Source organism: Parasteatoda tepidariorum, chromosome 1 (assembly GCF_982258835.1).
Source record: "Parasteatoda tepidariorum strain Cologne lab strain chromosome 1, Ptep-v5.0, whole genome shotgun sequence".
Lineage (NCBI taxonomy): Eukaryota > Metazoa > Arthropoda > Arachnida > Araneae > Theridiidae > Parasteatoda > Parasteatoda tepidariorum.
Genome location: NC_141755.1, coordinates 60644826 through 60667586, shown reverse-complemented (window position 1 = coordinate 60667586; position 22761 = coordinate 60644826). Strand labels below are relative to the sequence as shown.

Below are 22761 nucleotides of genomic sequence, written 5' to 3'. Positions count from 1 at the left end.
TGTTTTAGAACGTGTCTTATATTTAAGACGACCACTCATGCCGTCCCCACATATATATATATATATATATATATATATATATATCCATTTATCCATTAAAATATCTTGACCAACAGAATCTTTGAATATTACTTAGGACTTTGAATGTCATCTGAATGATTCTTCAGAAAATACGATATTCAAAAGTATAATATAAGATGAATGAAGATTATTTTAAATTGATAGTTTTAATAAAATTAATCTACACGGTATTGACTATCACGAAACAACTTTGGTAACGTACGTTATATGAAGCATTTTTTAATTATTTATTAAAACCATGAAAGATACTTAATTAACACACGACGTAACTTTGATGAAGTATTTTTTAATATATTTATTAAGGCAATGAAACATACTTTGGTAACACACTTCATACATTTGTTGAAGTAATTATTTTCGTATATTTATTAAGGCAGTGAAAAATTTTGAAATATAGCCTTAGCTATCCAAATAGCCTTCCTAAACCTAAGCTGTTTATCTAAGTAGGCATGTTTTTTTCTTATACCCGTCCTTAGAAAAATTATTGATTATAAAATGTAAACTAAACAATTAAAATAAAAACAACATAGAGGAAAGGAGATATTGAAGACTAATAAAAGTATTTTTACTTATAAACTATTTTAGAACTAAAAAGATCTGACTTTCAGTCTAAAATTGAATCATAATTCACCTTCATGTGAGGGATTATGAGTTGTATAAACTATTTATTACCTCTTTTCCTTTCACTATGCGGCTTTCTAATGTTCAGTTTAATAATATTTAGAAAAAGATACAAAAATGAAAAATAAACTAAGGAACAGCATTCAGTTGAATTGAGATAATTTAAAATGAATTAAATATAAAGAACATTGTATATTTAAACCAAAAATATGCACTATGATTTGTAATTAAATTCAACATTGAAAATTTTCTTCGACAGAGAAGTGACAAAGGTATTGGGACAAAAGTTACATTTTATGCATTTAAAGATTGAACTGCTAGTTACTGTATTCGTGATAGTAAATTAAATGATTTTTAAAAACGTAATAGAAAGGCTTTAATAGTTTTTTTTAAAAAAAGGAGGGAAATCTTTGAAAAAATAAATAAATTGAAAAAAAAGATGAAAAATATTACAGATCCCAGAGAATAGCCCATATTTGTATGGTAGGTATAGGTTTATATTGTATTCATATAACATAAAAATAAAATAGTCTAACACAGTTTCCCATTGATGTCAGTGCATTTTTATTGACCGAACAAACACATGGTAGAATTTAGTTTTCCCACATTGATTTCCATATTATTTTGGTTGTTATCGACATAAAATTAATAAAAGTCATAAAAGTATTGTTTTCCTATAAATATTCTTGTAATCCTAATTTAAAGATATTTAGTGCTGCCATTATTACGATTTTGATTATGATTGCTTTTTAAATTAAGAGCTTAAAACAGAAAGAATTGTTGCTTTTTTAATTATAGCGTAATTTTACACTACATTTTGAGATAAAGTTATTTAAATCGGCTTCCAATCTTACAAACCGTTTTGCAATATCTTTTTCCCGTGCCAACGACATCAATATGCTATTAAAAACTACAGTTAAAAAGATTCGTTCAATTATTTAGAACTTAACGATCAGCTTCATGCACAATGTTTCTTCTTTTTTTTCCCAATGGCAGGCACTGAATTTGAATCTTTGCCTATACTATGCCAGAATTGTTGCTCATTTCGCGTTACCCAGTGGGCACCTGTGAACCAAAGTCACGGAGGCGAGCAACATTGCCCACGCCACACTGCCACAAACCCGTAAATGCACAATGTTAATGCAAACATGAAAATGCAAACATGAAATGTAAATGCAAACATGAAAAAATTTTATTTAATGTATCCGTCCGTTTGGTATGCGAAAATATTAAATTACTGTTCTAAACACTCCAAATTTGCTGTAACAGTATACTTTTAATTTCAAATGTTATTTTACAAACTGATTACTTGGAAAAATTACTTACTTTCACTAATAGATCGTAATTGAATCAGAAAGGAAATATATGGACACGATAGTGAAGGCACAAGAGTTATTTTTTGCAATAGAATTTTTTGCATATACCTTAAGTGAATAAGTTTAACTTGCGCAGAAAAAACTGTTATATGCCAAGAGGCACCAAATTTTGTGAAGCAACCATCGGGGTTAGTGAGCGGTAGCGATCAGGGAGCTTAGACTCCTTCTTGCATTAATTGGTAATAACCTCACTTTTTTAATGTCTTATATCTTGATTATGTCATTTAAAAAATTAAAGAAATTTTCGATTTTTTACTAAATTGCATTATCCTTTAAAACATAAATACCGAAAACCTGAGAACGAAAACAAACTGGTAATAGCTGTGAGCATGGAAACTATTTTTTTATCAGCCTTGCAAATAAGAAATGATAAAAGCACAACCAAATGATAAACACTTCCCCAAAGCAAAATTGTTTGTTTACAGCTGTTTTCTACTTTTCAGCGTGAAAGTTTTTTCCATATCCACTCCGCATTTTTGAAAGAAAAAAACCTAAAAGGTATCCTAGCAATGCCTTTATCATTATCTCCAAACAATAGTTTTCTAGATTTTCGAACGAGTGATAACCTTGCCAATGGTTGCGGCACAAAAACAGGTCCACTTAGTTTTGCCCGTAAGGCAGGCAGTGAGCGAGAAGTCAGCAATGAATTTATAGCGATTAGAAAATATTCCACCCTTTTTTTTCGAACTACTAAAATTACCTGCTCGCGTCAGACGAGAATGGGACGTAATCATTCGTAGGAGCAATAACCTCAACTAGTACAACAATGTCCGTTAAGGTGCCGAGAGTGAAAATTACTTACTTTCGTCTAACTTTCTCTTTTCCGGTGTTTTGCGAAATCCATTAGATGACCGAATCGAAACTTCTTTTAATAGAATTTTCAAGTATTGACGACATAAATCACAGAAGCACGTATGAAGAAGAATATTTTGAAACGGACCATAATATGTTAAAACCTTAAGTGAAAGCTAAATCAAGTAGATGGTAATTAGATAATGGTAAAGCATCTCCTGAAAAAACTCAGGGGCTGTATAATAAATATTAGAGATTAAATAAAAAATACCAAGAATCTAAAGCGGTGAGATATTTCTTGATTAAAAACTTCATTCGCTTCAGAAATATATAAAAAGGAAACAACTATCGACATGTTTCAAGCGTTCAAAAATGGGTGCCCATTTTCAAGACTTTGCCAGATGTGAAGGAGAAGAAACAAAAGTGATTTGAATTATAAAACGAAAAGCTGTCAACGAAATAGGAAGGAAAAAATGGTGAGAAACAAAACTAGAAAAACCTTTTTATATTACAAATCACTTGTGTTTCTTTTCATTCACGTCTGGCAAGTCTTGAAAATGAGAACTTATTTCGAGCGCTCGAAAGATCTCGACTGCTATTTTCTATTTATATATTTTTGAAGCAAATGAAGTTTGAATCAGTTGTTGTTGTTGTTGTTCATTTACGTCGCACTAGAGCTGCACAATGGGCTATTGGCGACCATCTGGGAAACATCCCTGAGAATGATCCAAAGACATTCCATCACAATTTTGATCCTATAAGGAGGGGATGGCTCCCCCGCTTCGGTAGCCCGACGACCTGCGCGCAAAGTCGAGCACTTTACGGTAGAACAGTTTACCGAGGACCAATACCGCACACCCTCGGTCCCTACGCAGGCTGATCCAAGTGGTAACCCACCCGCACACTGACCGTAGCCAGTGATGCTTGACTTCGGCGATCTGCTGGGAACCGTGTCTTAACGATCAGTCCACTGCGGGACTAGTTTGAATCAGAAAATATAAAAGATATTATAATTTAAAAGCTGGGGTGATAAACAAGACTAAGGCGGTAAAAGTGGGCGAAGCTATCTTAAAATAAACACGCAAATATTTCCTCGAATTGGCGTGTAACAGCGAGCAGGGGATAGCATCTAAAATATTTAAAATAGTAGAATATTATAAGAGTTATTAACTGTTAAAATTGTAAGAAAAAATATATGAACCACTCAGATGGACACAGGATTGCAACTACAGAATTGAAATTTGATATGCTGAAAAAAGGGACATATTTGTTGATGAACTTAACACAAAAAATTTTCGAAATTATTATTTGTTTGAAAGTAAAATCAATTTCAAGTGCTTTTTTTTACAAATTTTTCTCACTCTTTATTTGCTATAAGTTACTTTTGATTAGGCTGATCAAAAACTACAAGATTTGGAAACTTGAAGTTACGTAGGTGGGTAGAAAAGAGTTCAACGAGTTTAATAGAATTATATATTTTCAGATTCAGTTATTACTTGTTAAATTTGTCATAAGAAACCATTTTGAATTATCTATTTCCCGTTGAAGTGCAACTACAGAGTTGAAATTTGACTCGTTAATGGGATATTTGGAATTAATAAATTAACTAGGTTTTTTTTCAAAATTCTTACTTGTTCGAAAATTATAACTATATTAACACGTTGAATGTCATGGGGGTCACCAGTGACAGGCACTGAGTTTGTTCGTAGAGCCACGGAGGTCACCGGTGACCAGCGAATCCAAAATTATTAGAAACAAATAATTCGTGTAAATTTTTAACGCTTTTGATTTTTTTATATTATTATCGTTACTATCGTTTTATATTATTATTAACAAGTAAAGATACTTCTCATTTTTACCACGTTTATATCAACTTGCCTTCGTGTATGTCTGTTCAGCTGGAATTTTGTAATCGATTTTAAACTAACTTTCCGACTAGCTACAGACTTCAAATTTGGCACATAGTTCAGAATTGTATGACAATGCATGAAAATGAAGAGAAAAAAGACATACAAAGTAAAATAAAATTAAAATTAAAGAAAAATTAATATTTTCGTTATTGTTTTTTGTTGTCGATTCGATTATTTCAAATTAGTGTCACATGTCAGTTGAAAAGTTTTGTGTACAGTGAAAAAATTGAGATTTTGGAAGTGAATACAAAAATAAAATAAAAATAACAAGATTATTTTTAAAAACCACGTTTTTGTAGTGGAGAATAATAATTAAAAAGCAAAAATTTGAAAAACGGAAAACGTGGGGCGAATGAAATACATAACAGTACATATGCACATACATATAAACATTTTCTTCCTCATACACATGCACAACCACATACACATACACATTCAAATACAATTACAGATATACATGCACATATTCTCATGAGCACACATACTGTTACTGTTATGTATTACACGAGCACCACGTTTTTCATTTTTTTTAAATTTTTGTTTTTTAATTATTATTCTCCACTTCAAAAAAGTGCTATTTAAAGATATTATTTTCATTTTTATTTAATTTTTTTCATCTAATTGAGCATTTACACCTACATTCTGCAATTTTATATTTTTGTTTTCAAGTACAGTTGATTATATTTCAAATCCAGGTACTTCATAGATTATTATTTTTTCCCCTTCTGATATTTCGCTTAAAATAAATGTTTAGAAGGAATTTCTCAATCACGTCCTTTACTTTAACCTATATTTTGTATAGCTTCAATGATGAATTAACTGAATAGAGAAGAGTCGTTTAAGCACTTTTAATGATTGCAACACTTCACAAAGATTAAATGTATCGATCGAAATTAATTTCCAGGTGATTTATCTTGTGAAGATTGAAAAGTTTCCAGCCCTCTCTGAATCAGGCATTTAGGTGTAGTTGGTTGTTGTAGCTACCACATGCAAGGGCGGTCCTCGCCTTAGTTCAATTTCTGCTGTGAGTACGTGAAAGGATTTGGTGATTATTCATTGTTTTTCCTCATTTACGAGAGTACGGCTTGTGAACCATCAAGGGCGGTAAACAACTTCCAGAACTGAATAACGACAAATCGGAGGTCTTATGCAAAAAAGGAACAAAATAAACATTTTTTTCTTCTTCTTTTACATGAAAACGTAACTTTGTATTCAAGAATTACTATGTTTTAAAAGTGAATACATATTTATTTTTCAAATATGTTTTTATTGTATAATGGCAAGTTTTTGCTTCAAAAGGAATAAGTCATGCAGTAAATTTATCTTCCATTTCATTTTTTACCATTCCGTAGCAAGTTTGCTTTTAAACTTTATTTTTGACATACCGTAGACCGTCGCCAATAGCCCATTGTGCAGCGATAGTGCAACGTAAATGAAGTTCCTATTTGCTCATCTGGCACTTCTATCAAAGCTTGATATCATTTACGATATTAATAAAAGCAAATTCATGTTAGATTTTTTTTTAAAACGGCAATGCTATGTATAATTCATAAACAAATTTAGTGCAGCCATTCGCGAAGTATTTTTCAATAAATAATTTTATTTTTATTCAATGTCATTTATTCACATTTTTCATAATTTTTTAATCTGTTATTTGTAAAAACGCTAATTTTCACTCTCGTGTTTGTTTTACTCTAAGAGAGGACGTTAAACGCCAGATAGTGCAAATGAAAATTATTTCCGAATATCGAAAACTTCAGAGGCATCAAATACAAATGACAAAAATCCTTAGATGTGTCATTAAATGAAAAATCGTTTGATTTGTCATTAGATGGAAAATCATTAGATGTGTATCAGATATAATGCGGTCGTGATAACCAGGTTGGTAGAGCGTTAGGCACAAGTCCAAGTCGAGTTCGATCTCCGCCGGTCGAAGACTCTCCGTGAAGTAAATGGTGGTTGGTGCACGTTAAATATGCCAGGTCACTAAGTCCTCTATGTTCTCATAACAAATCTGCCTCTGGGAGTACTAAATTGGAGAATGATCGTTGTTCAATCAAGGATCGTTGGTTCAATCAAAATTACGATCTGTGGATGAATGAATGGGTCTACCCTGTAAACGGGCTGTGACGTGCGTGTGGCTAAAGTCGTAATCCTGACCATAGATGGCGCTACTGAAAGACGCTTAAATTCGCTTGCTTTCACCAAGCAGGCTTGCTGGCATTGGCAAGTGGCATTAGAAACAACAACTTAGTATGGAAATTTTTTCGAAACTTATTACAAAACTCGCCCACCTTTTCCCTTATTCTGAGGATCCTAATCCCAAATTTGTTTTTAAAAATAAAAGTAATTTTTCTTCCTAAAAATTGCACATTTTTAAACATTAATAAAATACACACTGTTATACGCATCATAAGTTCTTTCGGAATCGCAATATAATACACAAAAAATCAAAATCCGACAAATAGGGATTTTTTTCGGTTTACATAAGGAGTGTGTTTTTCTTCGATATCAACCAAATCGATTGCTAAAAAGGTATAAATATTCATATCGTAAAAGTGTGCCTCAAGCACACATTTGAAGAAGAAAAACATGAAATTCGGCTATTAATTTTTAATAGTGAACTGAGTAAATTGATTTAAGTACTAGTTAAATTAGTCAATGTAGTGGAAAAGCATTCATCTGCCAATCACTTTAATTCATTACTAATCTTCGTAATTTAATGCTGTATTTCATTGCACAGACAACTGATTTAATAATTAGGATTAATTACAAAAATAACACGTATTCAATTCAATTCATTATAGAAAAGGTTCATTTTTGATGAGTTGGAAATATGATAATGAGTATCTGACAAGCGGAAAGTTAAAGGAAACTGTCATTATATCAGACATTTTTCCCTATTAATGATGGTCAGGATGAGTGTCAATTAATTTTGTTACGTCTCGCAAGAAATTATTCGGGGAAAAGTAACGGAATAAATAAGTGGTCAGAATTAGGTTTTAAAAAAATTATTTGCTAAAAGGATAGACTAAAGAGAAACGCTTCGTCTGACGTATTTGAATATAATTTTACAAGAAGAATTTTTTTTTTGTAACCATCGTTGAGCAGCAAACCAAATTTTCAGTTACCACTGTTCAACTCCGTAGAATTGAAAATTTGAACCCAATCCAGAAGACACGGGAACGGGAAGAAATTTGCCTTCATGGAGGACTTTTTGATGGAGCTAACCTGCATTTGCGTTGCATGGGGAGGAAAACCACGATGACCTCCCACGGTTAGCTTGACGGCAATGGGACTCTAACCCAAGAAGAATACTTAAGTAAATCAGAGAGCTGAACTTGCTTTCAATAAATTAAGAGACTCCCCCCCCCACTCGCTCGGTTCACTTCACTCACTCCTTCACCTTAGTCTTATTAAATACACCTAGCTTTTATATTTAAATTTTCTTCTATACTTTAATTAATTAGAGCCGTGATGGCTCGGGGGATAGAGTACTCGCGCTCCATTGAGGTAACCCGGGTTCGAATCCCAGCCACAGCTGGTCAATTCGAATCCATCATCTGGCTCGCACAGACCACAGTTTTGATGTAAAATATCCTTAGTAGTAGATGGATCATGGGTTAGAATCCCCTTGCCATCAAACTAACCGTGGAAGGTTTTCGTCGCTTTCTTCTCTATGAAACGCAAATGCGGGTTAGCTCCATCAAAAAGTCCTCCACGAAGGCACATTTCTCAAAATACTTGATTCAAGAATTCCCTTTTCTTCTGGATTGGGTTCAAAATTACAGGGCTACGGAGTTGAACATTGGTAGCCGAAAACTCAAGAGTGAGTCGACTGATGAACGACGGTTGTGAAATAAAATATACCTTAATTAAAAATTACTTTGAAGACCCAACTGCTTTAAATCTCCAAGCCCCAAAACCATTTGAATAGTTTTTTTTTTCTTCGAATCACTTCTCGCTCGCTCATTTAGCCTAGCTTCGTTTAATATCCCAGCTTTAATGCCATTATTTTTTTTCCACATTATTTTAAATATGTTAGAAACTTCGTCTCGGTTTTCAGCCCAGTTCTTTTCAGATTGCTTTGCGATCTGAGCTAGCTCATTTCCTTTGTTCAAAATAGTGGAACAGACTACCAATAAACCGAAATCAAAAAATTAGATGCTTTGATATTCAATCTTTCCTATATCTTTGATATATAATCAATCCATAAAACTTTTTATTGAAAATCCTTAAAAATTTATCTATTGATGTCCTCAGCATTGGCTAGTCCGTACCAAATCTTCTCACAGCTTGCATCGACGACTCTCTTGATAAAAATTTCCTTAGAGGTAAACGGATCACGAATTGGAAGTATTCTTGGATTTCCTCCAAATGTAACGCAAATGCGAGCTTACCCACACAAAGCTAATCATCTACAAAGGCTAGTTTGCCCTATTAGTTGAACTAGGAGTTCTCTTGTCGTCTGAGTTAGGTTCAATATTACAAGACTACGGAGTTGAACATTGATAGTCGTGAACTCAAAAATAGATCAACTATACATTTGGATTTCCTCCAAATGTAACGCAAATGCGAGCTTACCCGCACAAAGCTAATCATCTACAAAGGCTAATTTGCCCCATTAGTTGAACTAGGAATTCTCTTGTCGTCTGAGTTAGGTCCAATATTACAAGACTACGGAGTTGAACATTGATAGTCGTGAACTCAAAAATAGATCAACTATACATTTGGATTTCCTCCAAATGTAACGCAAATGCGAGCTTACCCACACAAAGCTAATCATCTACAAAGGCTAGTTTGCCCCATTAGTTGAACTAGGAGTTCTCTTGTCGTCTGAGTTAGGTTCAATATTACAAGACTACGGAGTTGAACATTGATAGTCGTGAACTCAAAAATAGATCAACTATACATTTGGATTTCCTCCAAATGTAACGCAAATGCGAGCTTACCCGCACAAAGCTAATCATCTACAAAGGCTAATTTGCCCCATTAGTTGAACTAGGAATTCTCTTGTCGTCTGAGTTAGGTCCAATATTACAAGACTACGGAGTTGAACATTGATAGTCGTGAACTCAAAAATAGATCAACTATACATTTGGATATCCTCCAAATGTAACGCAAATGCGAGCTTACCCGCACAAAGCTAATCATCTACAAAGGCTAATTTGCCCCATTAGTTGAAATAGGAATTCTCTTGTCGTCTAGGTAAGGTTCAATATTACAAAACATTGAACATTGATAGTTATGAACTCAAAAATAGATCAACTATTCAACACCGGTTATAAATTAAAATATAATATTAATAATCGCGTATATGGTCTGAGTTATTGTTACCCGTATATGGTCTGAGTTATTGTTACCCGTGTATGGTCTGAGTTAAATCCCTAGACTGCACTTTCGAGAAGAAACTTGCATTCTGCCTTAACTACTTACTATATTCGGACATTCTATGATGAAGCATTTTGACAAACATCGAATTCGATGAATCATCAAGTCAATCGTCAGTTCCAGCTGATCGTTTATAAACAAAATGGCGAAGCTCAGTTTCCCCACATAAGTTAGAATGTTAATTAACGTGAAGTTAAATAAATAAAGAAGTATCACACATCGAATTTTTTTTAATATCATTCTTTCTCGCCTGCGTCTTTTTCTTGATTTAGATACATTATTTGTTTATGTAATTTTTTGTAACCGTTATATATATATTTTTTTGTGTACCTGGCTTCGTGCCCGTCTTTGTGTTCAGTAAGAAACATAATGAAAGAATTGAAATCTTTGTGGAAGAATCTTTGTGGAAGAATATGGAATGTGTTACTTAAGACAATTTTCACTTGACTGGCTTAGCTTACTCGAAATAGAATGCAAAGAACAGTTGCTAAAGTAAACAAATGCCACGTTTCAACAAGAAATCCGGAGATACCCGCACTACGATTAATACACAATTAGGTCCGACAACCACGTGTTACTTCGCTTGCAGGAATCCAATTAAATTTGATCCAAAAATTGATTCAGTGTGATAATATACTTAAGCCTTAAAAGCTGTACCGTTAACACGCCATGCACAACCACGTGATTAGACAAAACAATGTAATTAGCTTCAAGATTTGTGAGTAGAAGAGAGCTTGGTGGAACATTTCTTATTACTTTACTTATAAATTATATCAAATACAAAAAAGTGGGGGGGGGGAATCCTTGAGTTAATTGCATACTTTATAATTAAATATGATTTTTTTTTGTATGTGATTCAAATCATTATTTGTTTTAATGCGTGTGAACCCAGATAGAATATACACATAATCCACCATTTTGAATTCAAAAATACGGGATCGACCCTTACAGCGGGAAATACAGTATTTCATAGAAGCAAATTTTCGCAATACTAAATTTATTAAAATTTGAATCACACTTGTTTTGTAATTTTTCTTGGAGTCAAATAAAACCACCTCATTGGTTCTATCACAGGGAAAATTCTTTAATTCACAACAGTGATTTCGAAGATTCGAAAAAAAAAGTCTCAACTTCCATTGACGCATTAAAATATTTAAATATATACTCAAATGATAAACAAAGGAAGGAAAAAGAAATAGATAACGAATTTTGTAAATAAGATTCATTTGATTATTTAAATTTCTTCCTCGAATGATTATATAATATTTTCCTTCCATGTCCATCAAACGAAATGTTGGTGTGATATTTTTTCTGTTGTTCACACTTATTGATGTATCATGTGAGTGTGATTGTTACTGTGGAATCATCAAAATTTATTGGATACTCTATCTACAGAAAAATTTGATCTTACAAAATTCTGATTCAAAATTTTTTTATTTCTAAAATGACTACTGTGTTTTAAGAGAAATTAACTATTGATTAATGAATATTTGAAGGACGCATTTATACAAAAACTAAGCGAATTTTCATATATATTTAAGTTAAGAGTAATATAGTTGTTTATTTGGGATCCTTTCTTATCATCGAAAATGCGCAATGCGAACTAAGACTACACTGTTAAAAATTCAAAGCCATATTGCACCAAAAATTAGTATTCGTTTGCTGGCTGCATAAAATGCAGCTCAATTTTGCTATATTTTGGCATTTTCACTACTGCAAATATCATTAGAAGGTTTCACCAAAAATAAGTGATCTATCTACAGTAAAGTTTGATCCTACAAAGATCTGATTCAAATTTTTCTATTACTAAAATGACTACTGTATTTTAAGAGAAATTAACTATTGATTAATGAATATTTGAAGGAAGTATTTATAAAAAAAACCAAGCGAATTTTCATATGTATTTAAGTTAAGCGTAATATAGTTGTTTATTTGGGATCATTGCTTATCATCGAAAATACACATTGCGAACTATAGTTCGTTATAGTATACGTCTACGTTATTTAAAATTCCGAGCCATATTGCAAAAAAATTGGTATTCATTTGCTGGCTGCATAACATGTAGCTCAATTTTGCTATATTTTGGCATTTTCAATACTCCAAATATTGTTAGAAAATAAGTGTTTTGAAAAAAGAAAAAAAACACCTATTTTCTTTCTTTTTTCTTTTTTTCAATAAAGGAAGAGTTCACCGTTTTTAGGTATTTTTAAATCGCTCAAATGCAAGTCAAAGTTGCTATTTATAGTAACAAAACTATTTACGGTAAGTAGATTATTTTATGACATACCTCTTACCATTTTATACCACCAACCAAATTTAAAAAGGCAACATAAAGGAAACGAACTTTAATTAATACAAATAAAAGATTTACCGACGTAAATAAATTGATATTTAAAATAACTCGCATTAGTTGTCCCGATACACAGCGACCGAGTTGTGAAGAAAACATGGCGTCGTAAGCACACATCGTTCAGCTTACAATCACCATCAAAATTTGGAATCTTTTACCAAATTTTGATGCAGTTAGTTGCACCATCGAAGTATTTCCCGATCATACTTCACAATTTTTGGTGCAACTAAAATAAAATTATCTTTCATTTAATTAAACTTTGGGGTACTGAGAAACTTTGCATCAAATATTGGTTAAAGATTCACCAATTTTTTTACTGTGTAGTTTCATAAGAACTACGTCAAGTTTTAAGATATGCCCATTTTTTCAAGTGTGCATTTCAAAACATTTGTCAATTTTTTTCATCGTGCATTTCACGATAAGTTCATACACTAATTTTGAACTGAACTTCCTAAAACACATTTTTTTAAGCCCTATGCTCAAAGTAAAACATTTACCGGAGAGATACATTTCCTGGTATCAGCAGAGAATATTCTTTGGTATAAGTTCGAGGTAAAATGATCCAATTTTAACTTATGTTACAAATAAATTTTTTGTTTGGGTTCTCTGTTCTTTCCGTACACTTTGAAAACTAGTTCGTTTTTTTTTTTGGTTTTTGTTTCAACTTAGAAGTACTGAATTTTGTCGTAATTTGTAGTTTAAGAGAAAAAGTTTTGTCAAAAATTTGACGTTAAAAAGATAGTTAACGATTGAAACCTTTAAAAAGCCTTGTCTTGAAATGTATACCTTACAAAGAAAAATAGAACCAAATAAAACTTTAAGATCGATGCATAAAATCTTTAAACAAATTGTCCTTTCATTCATAAAAATACAGAAATAATAATAATACATTTAAAAGAAAAGCAGAAAAAAAGTTTTTCAAAACTGTCTCTAGTAAAGTGTAAGTTTAAGTAAGTAAAGTGACACTAATTTTTTTATTCTTTTAGTATTTGCGACCTCAACATTTCTAAAGACAATTTTGTTTTCTTGCTTGAAGTTTTTTTTTTTTGTTGTTGAATAGAGCAAAACGCTTTCCTCGTGAAAGCTGAATCTTCAAATTACAGAATGCCCAGTAAAATTTGATAAAAAAATCTGATAAATCTGATTTGATCATATCTTGATCTGATTTGATAATTTGATTGAATTAATCTGATCTCTGATCTTCATGAAAGAAATCTGATAAAACACTTCAAACTGTAACAAATTTATTAAAAAAATGGTGCTTCTTCAATTCTCCATCAAAATGCCAATTTTGCACACCAGAGTTCATCAAATGTTTATTTAAATTTATATTCGGTGTTCAACAGCCGATCTTTTCTTGGATTTACGACAATCAATGTTCAACTCTATAGGCTTGTAATTTTGAACCCAACCCAAAGAAAAAGTAACTCTGTGATTAAACATTGGGACAAACAAGACTTCGTGAATCACTTTTTGAGGGAACTAATCTGCATTTGCATTACATAGAGTAAAACACCACGAAGTACCTTCCGTGGTTAGCCCAACTTTCAGGGAATTCTGATCCTTGATGATCTGTGGGAATGTTTAACGTCAGCACTGTGGTCGGTGCGAGTCAGAAGTAGAATTCGATTAAGCCAGCCATAACTGGGATTCGAATCGGGTTCGCCTCACCGGTTGACGATCCCCTGAGGCTTCCAGCATCTCTCCTGATTTTTAAGGCGAAAGCGCACAAAATCTTTTACTAAATCGCAAAGCCCAAAACCTAGCAGAAAAAGACGTTATTTAGAAAGGTAAGGACCCTTCAGACCTGCATTTTTTAAAAAAAAAAAAGGATTGTTCCTTTTTTATACTATTTTGGGCATTAAAGGCATTTTCATTCTCTTGCCTTCTCCCTGGGCGCTTTTGACTCATTTGCCACAAGCTATCTCATCAGTTTCTTTATTTCTGCTGGTTATTATTTTGAAAGATTAACTTACGTAGCAAAATTAAAAAACTCGTCAAAATGAACTCTAGTAAGTCTTTTAGGCCAACTCTTGGACGAATCGATGATGCCCATGGAGAAGTTTAGCTCGCGGTTCATAGCTTAGATACCCCTGTCCTAAATATCCTAATTTGAAGTTACCCTTGTACGAAACAAATGTTTTTAATGCAACATTAAAATAACAATAAAAAAAGTTTACTAGTTTTTCTCCCTTTAAGAAATAAAATCGCGTTTCTAAGAGAGGGCATCTGCCCTTGATGCTTCGTCTCACAAAATGCGCCAGAGGTGTAATGATCACACTCTTCGGCACGTGAGAGCGATTTCGACACAGGTTTAATAGACTCTTTTCTTAAGCCAGTTTCATTCAGAGAGGAGATGGAGAAAAAAAATTCCGTCGAAAAAAAACTCACTTTTTCTTCAAGCACATTTCATTTATGTTTACGTATTCTTTTTTCTTTTCCAATTTAACGAAAGGAACTACTTTTAGTAAATTTAATATTAATAAATTTAATTGATTTAATATAATTTAGATTTAAAAATGGTATTTGCATGACTATTAAAATTTCTGTGCCTTTTTTTAAAAAAAAAAACTTAAGACGGAATGATATGTTACTTACGAGTAAGCTTAAGCCATTGCTGGGTCAAGTTTAACCGTGGTATCAAGTTGTCAATATCAAGAAGTAAGATAATATGGTTCGTGATAGCACCACAATAAAGATGAAATAAATTTAAAAAAAGATATTCTTTTTTCCCACGTTCCAAAATTTCCAATAATTTATGAATCCAAATCATGAAAAGGAAGAACCTCAATATTTTCTTATCTCACATCACGTGGACTAATCATGTCTAAGCACCTAAGCCCTTTTTTAGAGCTCTATCTCTAAACTGTACCCCTCTCTCAAAATTCCACGCCACAACCAACACGACTATTTTAAGCAGTAAGAAATTTAACGTGGAACCTGCTGCTAGTTGTTTTATCGGCTGTCAGGATCAAACTCATTAGGTTTAGCTCTTTAACCAGAGATGTGAGTGACGCTTCTACCTACTACGCTTCACTAAACTATTTTGTTTATAAAAAAAATTCATTAGAGTTGACAATCATGCGACAAAAAAACAAGTTATTGCATTTAGCCAAAAAAAATGAGTGTAAAACATAACTTTTATTAGTTAAATGCTATGTTGTCACAAAATTTTATTCACTTAACAATCCTTTATTTGTGTTTCATTTAGTTTAGAAGAAGGGGGAAGTATTCGAATTATGTTTTCGAATTACTCATGCAGAACGGAATCTGAATGAAGTGCTCCTTTGTCCTTTACTTCAATAATGCCTGTCATTTGACAAATGGGCTATTTTGTATTCTTTGTCAGGATAACATCTAACTTTTTAACAAATGAGATACAAAGCTGCTAATATTTCTCTTAAATTGCCTTCCATTTAACTTTTAGAAGCATTTTATGCCATTTAATCTTACGTTGTTTTTTGTTCTTTCTTCTGTTTTTATTTTATTTTATTTGCTCAGCTACAATGACAAGTCTCTCTCTCTGTATATGTATGTATGTGTGTGTGTGTGTGTGTGTGTGTGTGTGTGTGTGTGTGTGTGTGTGTGTGCGTGCGTGCGTGCGTGCGTGCGTGCGTGCGTGCGTGCGTGCGTGCGTGCGTGCGTGCGTGTGTGTGTGTGTGTGCACTAAGGGCTATTGGCGATAGTCAGTGAAACGACCATGAGGATCAATCCTCTGCAGAGAGGGTGGCTCCCCCGCATTTGAAGCCAGACGGCCTGCATGCGAAGTCGACTTAACTATGAAACCAGTTTAACGAAGACCGCTACTGCACACCTTTTGTCCCTTCGCAGGCTGATCAAAACAGTTACCCATCCACACAATGACCGTAGCCAGTGATGCTTGACTTCAGTGATCTATTGGGGACTGTATCTTATGATCCGTGGGACTATAAAAAATTAATGTAACCCTTGGAAAAGGGCTGAAATTATTTCTTCCCGGAGGATAATGAAATAATTGCTTTAGAAACGAAAATTTAAATAACTCATAAAATGAAAGCAGTAAATACAGTGTGCAACAAAGAAACATACCATCCTAAATAACTTTTAACCTAATGTTTGGATCTTCACGTTTTAGGACACTATCTTAATGGTTCGGGAGAAAGATTTCAAATTTGCTGATAGGTAAGAGCAGATGATATTTAAAGTTGCGAAATCAGAAACAAAAACGTGCTTTCTCTGAATATTTAAGAACAGTCAAAACAATCTTGATTTGCAACGTATACAATTTTTTATATAATTTTAAGGAATACAATTTTACATGGCAAAGCGAAATTGGTTGAATAGATCCCGAGAAATTGAATTTTAAAAGAGTTGTATACTTAAAATTCGATTTCTAAGTAACTATTCGACCAATTTCGAGCAAAGATATTTTGCCATGGGAAATTACATTCTTTAAAATAATGTTAAAAAAAATTATATACCTTATAATTCAAACAATTTTCGACTACTATTAAATAAAATAATAAAAATAATAAATATTTACTAAAATATTTTTTTTTGACGAGGAATTATCTTTGGATAAACGAATTTAATAATTGCGTGTAAAATTTTTTCAATTCACTTAAAAAATTATCTAGATATGGCAAAAACGCAAAAAGTAAAATTAACATTATCAAATACCAAACTTTGGACTCCTCTCCTGAGCAAACTATTGGGACCCTATTTTCTAGTTTACTGCCATCCCTTATTTTTGGGGGGTCGGAATTACAAATCCTTCGAAAAAAGGATATGTTTATTCAGAAAAATTATGTTTTTATGACTGATTTCGTAATTTAAAATATCATCTGCACTAATTAATTAGCATATTTAAAGCCACCCCGTAGAAACATTATGATCGAATCCTGGAATGCGAAGATTCGATCAATAGATCAAAATTTATTTAGGGTGGTCCGTTTTTTTTATTAATTTACTTATTTTTCATAATTCAATAAACCCGTCATTGAAAAAAAAGACTTTTAAAGATGTAAGATAATTGATATATATTACGAAAAAAGTAATTAAAAAATTTCGCCTTAATTGCCTTAATCGAAAAATTTGCCTTTTTGCCTTAAAATTGTTTAATACCCCAGTTCTTTACAGACACAGCCCGGTGTCTTAACCACGCATCTATCATGGTTCAACTTTAATGTTGAGAGATATAATTTATAAATTTTAACGGCTTTATTGTTTATTAATGTCACACAAAATAATCATCATTAATAATAATCATACGAGGGTTGTAAATTAAATAGTGGCAACTTAACCTTGAAACTCACAGAAGGGCGGGCATGCACAAATAGGGTATGGGTGCGATGAGGTGGCTCTGTTGTCGATGTGTAGAGTGCAAAAAACAGTTGATTTGCTTAGAAGGGTAGTTGTCGTGTGGCGTTAAAGTGAGGAGTTTCGTTTCCATCGCTCTAAAGCATGTTGACAAGAGGCTTAATGACGAAAAAAGATGAGATGCTTGAACCCATCGTGCTACTGTCCTATACGGTAAATCATTTGCGCTACAGGCTTCCACTAATCCTCGATAGCATTCTGTTGCATTTTTGCCACAGGCAATCTCGATTTTTAGCCACGACCGCTGATCATCTTTTGAAAACATGCTTTAGAGCGATGGAAACGAAACTCCTCACTTTAACGCCACACAACAACTACCCTCCTAAGCAAATCGCCTGTTTTTTGCACTCTACACATCGACAACAGAGCCACCTCACCGCACCCATACCCTATTTGTGCATGCCCGCCCTTCTGTGAGTTTTAAGGTTAAGTTGCCACTATTTAATTTACAACCCTCGTATAATTTGTCATCGCAAAATAAGATATCCATTTTTTTTCTATTGAGTAATGTTTCAATGTTTGTTTGTTTTTTTTTTTTTTTTTTTTTTTTTTTTTTTTTTTGCTTTTCTTTCTTTTGAATTATCTCCTGACGTGGTGCAAGGATGGACTCTAAGAGGAACCTATCGACAATAAGTTCCGCTTATATCATCACACAAATGAATGGTACATATTTTAAAGATAATATTTGCTATGTTTCATTTATAAAATAAAGTCACGGTGCAAAATTTTTGATCTAAGAGTAGATGTTTATTATTAAAGGGATTTATCAACGTTTTCCACTTTAGGTTTAGCAAGAATTTTTTTCTTTTTATTTTACTTAAAAAACTTGCATTTTAACATTTTTATTTATCATAATTATTTCTTCTTTTTTTAAGTTTTGCGTCTGTTAGCTTTCTTCAGATGAAAAGTGGTCAAAATTCTGTTTGACGATTGATTTTGTTTTCGCCATTTAGAAAGCAATTTTAACTTTTTTTTGGCATCATGCACTGAACACTTGAAATTTGAACTCTTAAATTAGTCAGAAAGTAGTACGAATTTCGATAGATTATAAATTGCTTTCGATACATAATAAATTAAGTAGTACGAGAGACAATTAATTTTTTTCGATAGATAATAAATTATTTTTCAAGATGAAACTTCGATTTGCAGCAGTAATGAAACAATTGAAACTGAAACTAAGACAGTCATCCTGCACAGAACTTGGTTAAAGTTTCAGGTTTCCAGCTAGTAGGAAAAAAGGAAAAAACTTCGACTGACTATAAGTTCTCATTAGCGATTATATGGCAAAAGAATTACTTGCAGCTTCAGTTAAAAATTCAGCTGACTAATCAGAATGGAGTCAAAATTTTGATAGAGAATAAATTCTGTTTGGGAATGAAATGGTGCTTAATATGTTTTTAACACTCAGAAAATGATTTAAACTTGTATTGTCGTCTTATATGGTGTGCCAATAGAGATTTGAGAGCTCTAGCTAGACGGAAAGTATTCAGAATTTGTATTGTAAGATTACACACTCACACATGCGAAAACAAGTTATTCAAAACTTATTGACGGCAAAACAGCAATAATCCGTCAGAAGCAAAACAGAATAAAATTAACATTCGTCTCAAACTTTTGAACGAAACCAACAATGCAAGCTTTAGTTATATTTCAGAAGATGAATTCAACAACTCAATCGGAGTATTTTCATGAATATTCGTTTGATCTCAATTTGCATTCTTGACAGATATCTTTTGGTTCATTACCAGGTTATGTGCGCCCCGCGGGTGTTAAATCTGACAACTAAAGCCATTCAATTTGAACGACGGGTTTTAAATAATCATTCGCAAGAATTTCACTCAAGCCAGCCATTCATTTTACGATATATGTATATTGATTGAAAGACGAAAGAAACAAAAAAAGAAGAAAAATGAACTGTTGTCATTGTGCTTTTATAAAAACTAATTTATGATCATTTCATTCTTTTTTTTATTCTTATCATTGAATCCGTGTTCGTCAAGCAGGTGCTTAATATTCTATAGACATCTTCAGTAAGATAAGAAAAATGTACATACATAATGAGTGGCGTGTGATAAAATTTTCATGGTATACAAAAATAACGTAAAATGCGAAGAACTTTATGATTTTATTTGAAAATAAAATAGGTTGACCGTTGACCTAAGAGCTCAAGTGGTGCCGTCAATTAAGGCTTTGCTAGCTGGTTGTGGTGTAAAAATATGGGGAGAGGAGTACCAGCTCAAGCGGTGTCCACGTCATGTGACTAGGGTCAAAACTACGTCGTATTCCTACCATGGCCCTAAAAATGAGGTGCTTAATATTCTATAAACATTTTCAAAAACGTAAAAGAAACATTTATATGCATAATGAGTGGCGTGTAACAAAATTTTCATGGTATACAAAACTAACGTAAAATGCGAGGAACTCTATGATTTGATTTGAAAATATAAATGGGTTGACCATTGGCCTAAGCTCTCAAGTGGTGCCGTCAATTAAGGCTTTGCTAGCTGGTTGTGGTGTAAAAATATGGGGAGAGGAGTACCAGCTCAAGCGGTGTCCACGTCATGTGACTAGGGTCAAAACTACGTCGTATTCCTACCATGGCCCTAAAAATGAGGTGCTTAATATTCTATAAACATTTTCAAAAACGTAAAAGAAACATTTATATGCATAATGAGTGGCGTGTAACAAAATTTTCATGGTATACAAAACTAACGTAAAATGCGAGGAACTCTATGATTTGATTTGAAAATATAAATGGGTTGACCATTGGCCTAAGCTCTCAAGTGGTGCCGTCAATTAAGGCTTTGCTAGCTGGTTGTGGTGTAAAAATATGGGGAGAGGAGTACCAGCTCAAGCGCTGTCCACGTCATCTGACAAGGGTCAAAATTACGTGGCATTCCTACCATAGCCCTAAAAATGAGAAGAGATATAGATAAAAAAGGATGTAGCCCTAAAAATGGAGTAGATGCTTGCCCATGGATGTGTGGTGCGGACGCGTTGTGCAACAGTTTACCTATTCACAAAGGTAATATGAAGTCAAATTTGCATCAAATTGCACTGATGATCATTGAAATTGCTATAGGCAAATAACAGAATGATATTTATTACACTCATTCATTTTCCTACAGAAACCTAAGCTTTAAACACAAGCAAAAAATGCTGTTTTTACTTAGAAATATATAGCTTATAAAAAAGTAAGCTCATAAATGCAATAAAAAAATTATATAAACTTGATGAATTAAATTTAATAAATTTTTTTAATTAACTTGAATTGCTACATTAAAAAGATAGATAATAATTTTTAACACATTTTACATACTGTAGGATATTTTTATGATGTATTTCATCACATTTCGGTCATGAAATAAAATCCACAAAACTTAATGAGATAATTATGCTCCCTAAAACCGCCCGAAAGGTAAATTTAATCAAATCTCCTACCTTTCTTACAATATTTCATTGTAAATTAAAATTCCAACTAATAAAGGCAAAACCACTTACGTTTTTATTTAGACAGTCGCTTTAGAAAGGCACTCAAACGGGGAAAAAAAATCATAAAATGCTATCTGCACAATGTTATCTACTAAATGCTGTCCAATATGTTGGACGCAGGCTCTCAAGAAAAAAGAGCATGTGTCTAAATTTACACAAAAGCTGGAAGTATAATACCTGAAAAGTAAGTATCCATCTTAGGGAGAAATCACATCATTTATACAGCTGGTTATGGTATTAAACACAGATTAGTCTATGCAACTTTCGCCCCTTGACGTAAACTTTTTATTAAACATATTTTTTATACCTTTTTCATTATTATGTAATAATTTAGGTTAAAATAAGTGGAAAATATTGCGTATAGCATTTTAATAATTTATGGTTATGAAATACAGCACGAAAAACCTTTTTTTTACTGCATTAAAGGTAAAATCTTCCATACACGGCTCACTTCGAAACAGTTTCTCAAGTTTACAGTTCGCATTTGAATCTAAGTGAAACAATTATTCATCATTTGAAATTTCTTAAATCTACAAAATCTATTAGTGAAAAAAATTTTATTATAAATGAGAAAAAAAAAATTTCAAATTACTTTTTATATTTTTATTTTATTACAAATATAATTCTGATAATCTGACATATTTTTTTAATTAAAAAATACGAAAATATATTTTAATTTGAAACTTGAGAGTCAGAAAAAACTATATGAAAGAGACACCGGCGTCAAAGGGTTAAGAAAAAATGCCACAGGTCATTGACATTAATGATTTGTGTTTTGTTTTGTTTGTTTGTAGTTCATCTACGTCGCACTAGAGCTGCACAATGGGCTATTGGTGACGGTCTGGGAAGCATCCCTGAGGGTGATCCGAAGACATGCATTTACAATTTTGATCCTCTGCAGTGGGGATGGCACCCCCGCTTCGGTAGCCCGACGACCTGCACGTGAAGTCGAGCACTTTACGGTAGAACAGTTTAACGAGGACCAATACCGCGCACCCTCGGTCCCTACGCAGACTGATCCAAGTGGTCACCCACCCGCACACTGACAGCAGCCAGTGATGCTTGACTTCGGTGATCTGCTGGGAACCGTGTCTTAACGATCAGTCCACTGCGGGACTTAATGATTTGTGAGAAATCACTCAGTACCAATTGGCAACACTTTTTCAATTGTGAAAAAATTCAGCAGAAAAAATGGCGTGAAAGAAGTCTCTAAATAAAGAGCAGAGCCACAGGCTCTTTCTTGGAAGAAATGGAAATGGTTGGTGTTCAAAGTATCAGGAATGCAAGCAAAAGTAGATCGTTTCATGTATTCTTTGACGCCTCATACCATCACTGCAGATGATGAGTATGTCGAATGCGAGTTAATAACGTGTGTTTTCCAAAATCTCAC

The 22761-nt window shown here is 32.9% G+C and overlaps 1 protein-coding gene across 1 annotated transcript in view; it reads right to left on the bottom strand.

The window, feature by feature from the left end:
* LOC107457059 (very long chain fatty acid elongase 7) overlaps positions 1-21512 on the bottom strand; it is a 79041-nt gene extending 57529 nt beyond the window's left edge. The window contains exon 1 of the mRNA XM_087165241.1: positions 21381-21512. The gene's annotated coding sequence lies outside the window, so the exon portion shown is untranslated. The remainder of the gene's footprint in view (positions 1-21380) is intronic.
* Between the last annotated feature and the right edge of the window lie 1249 nt (positions 21513-22761).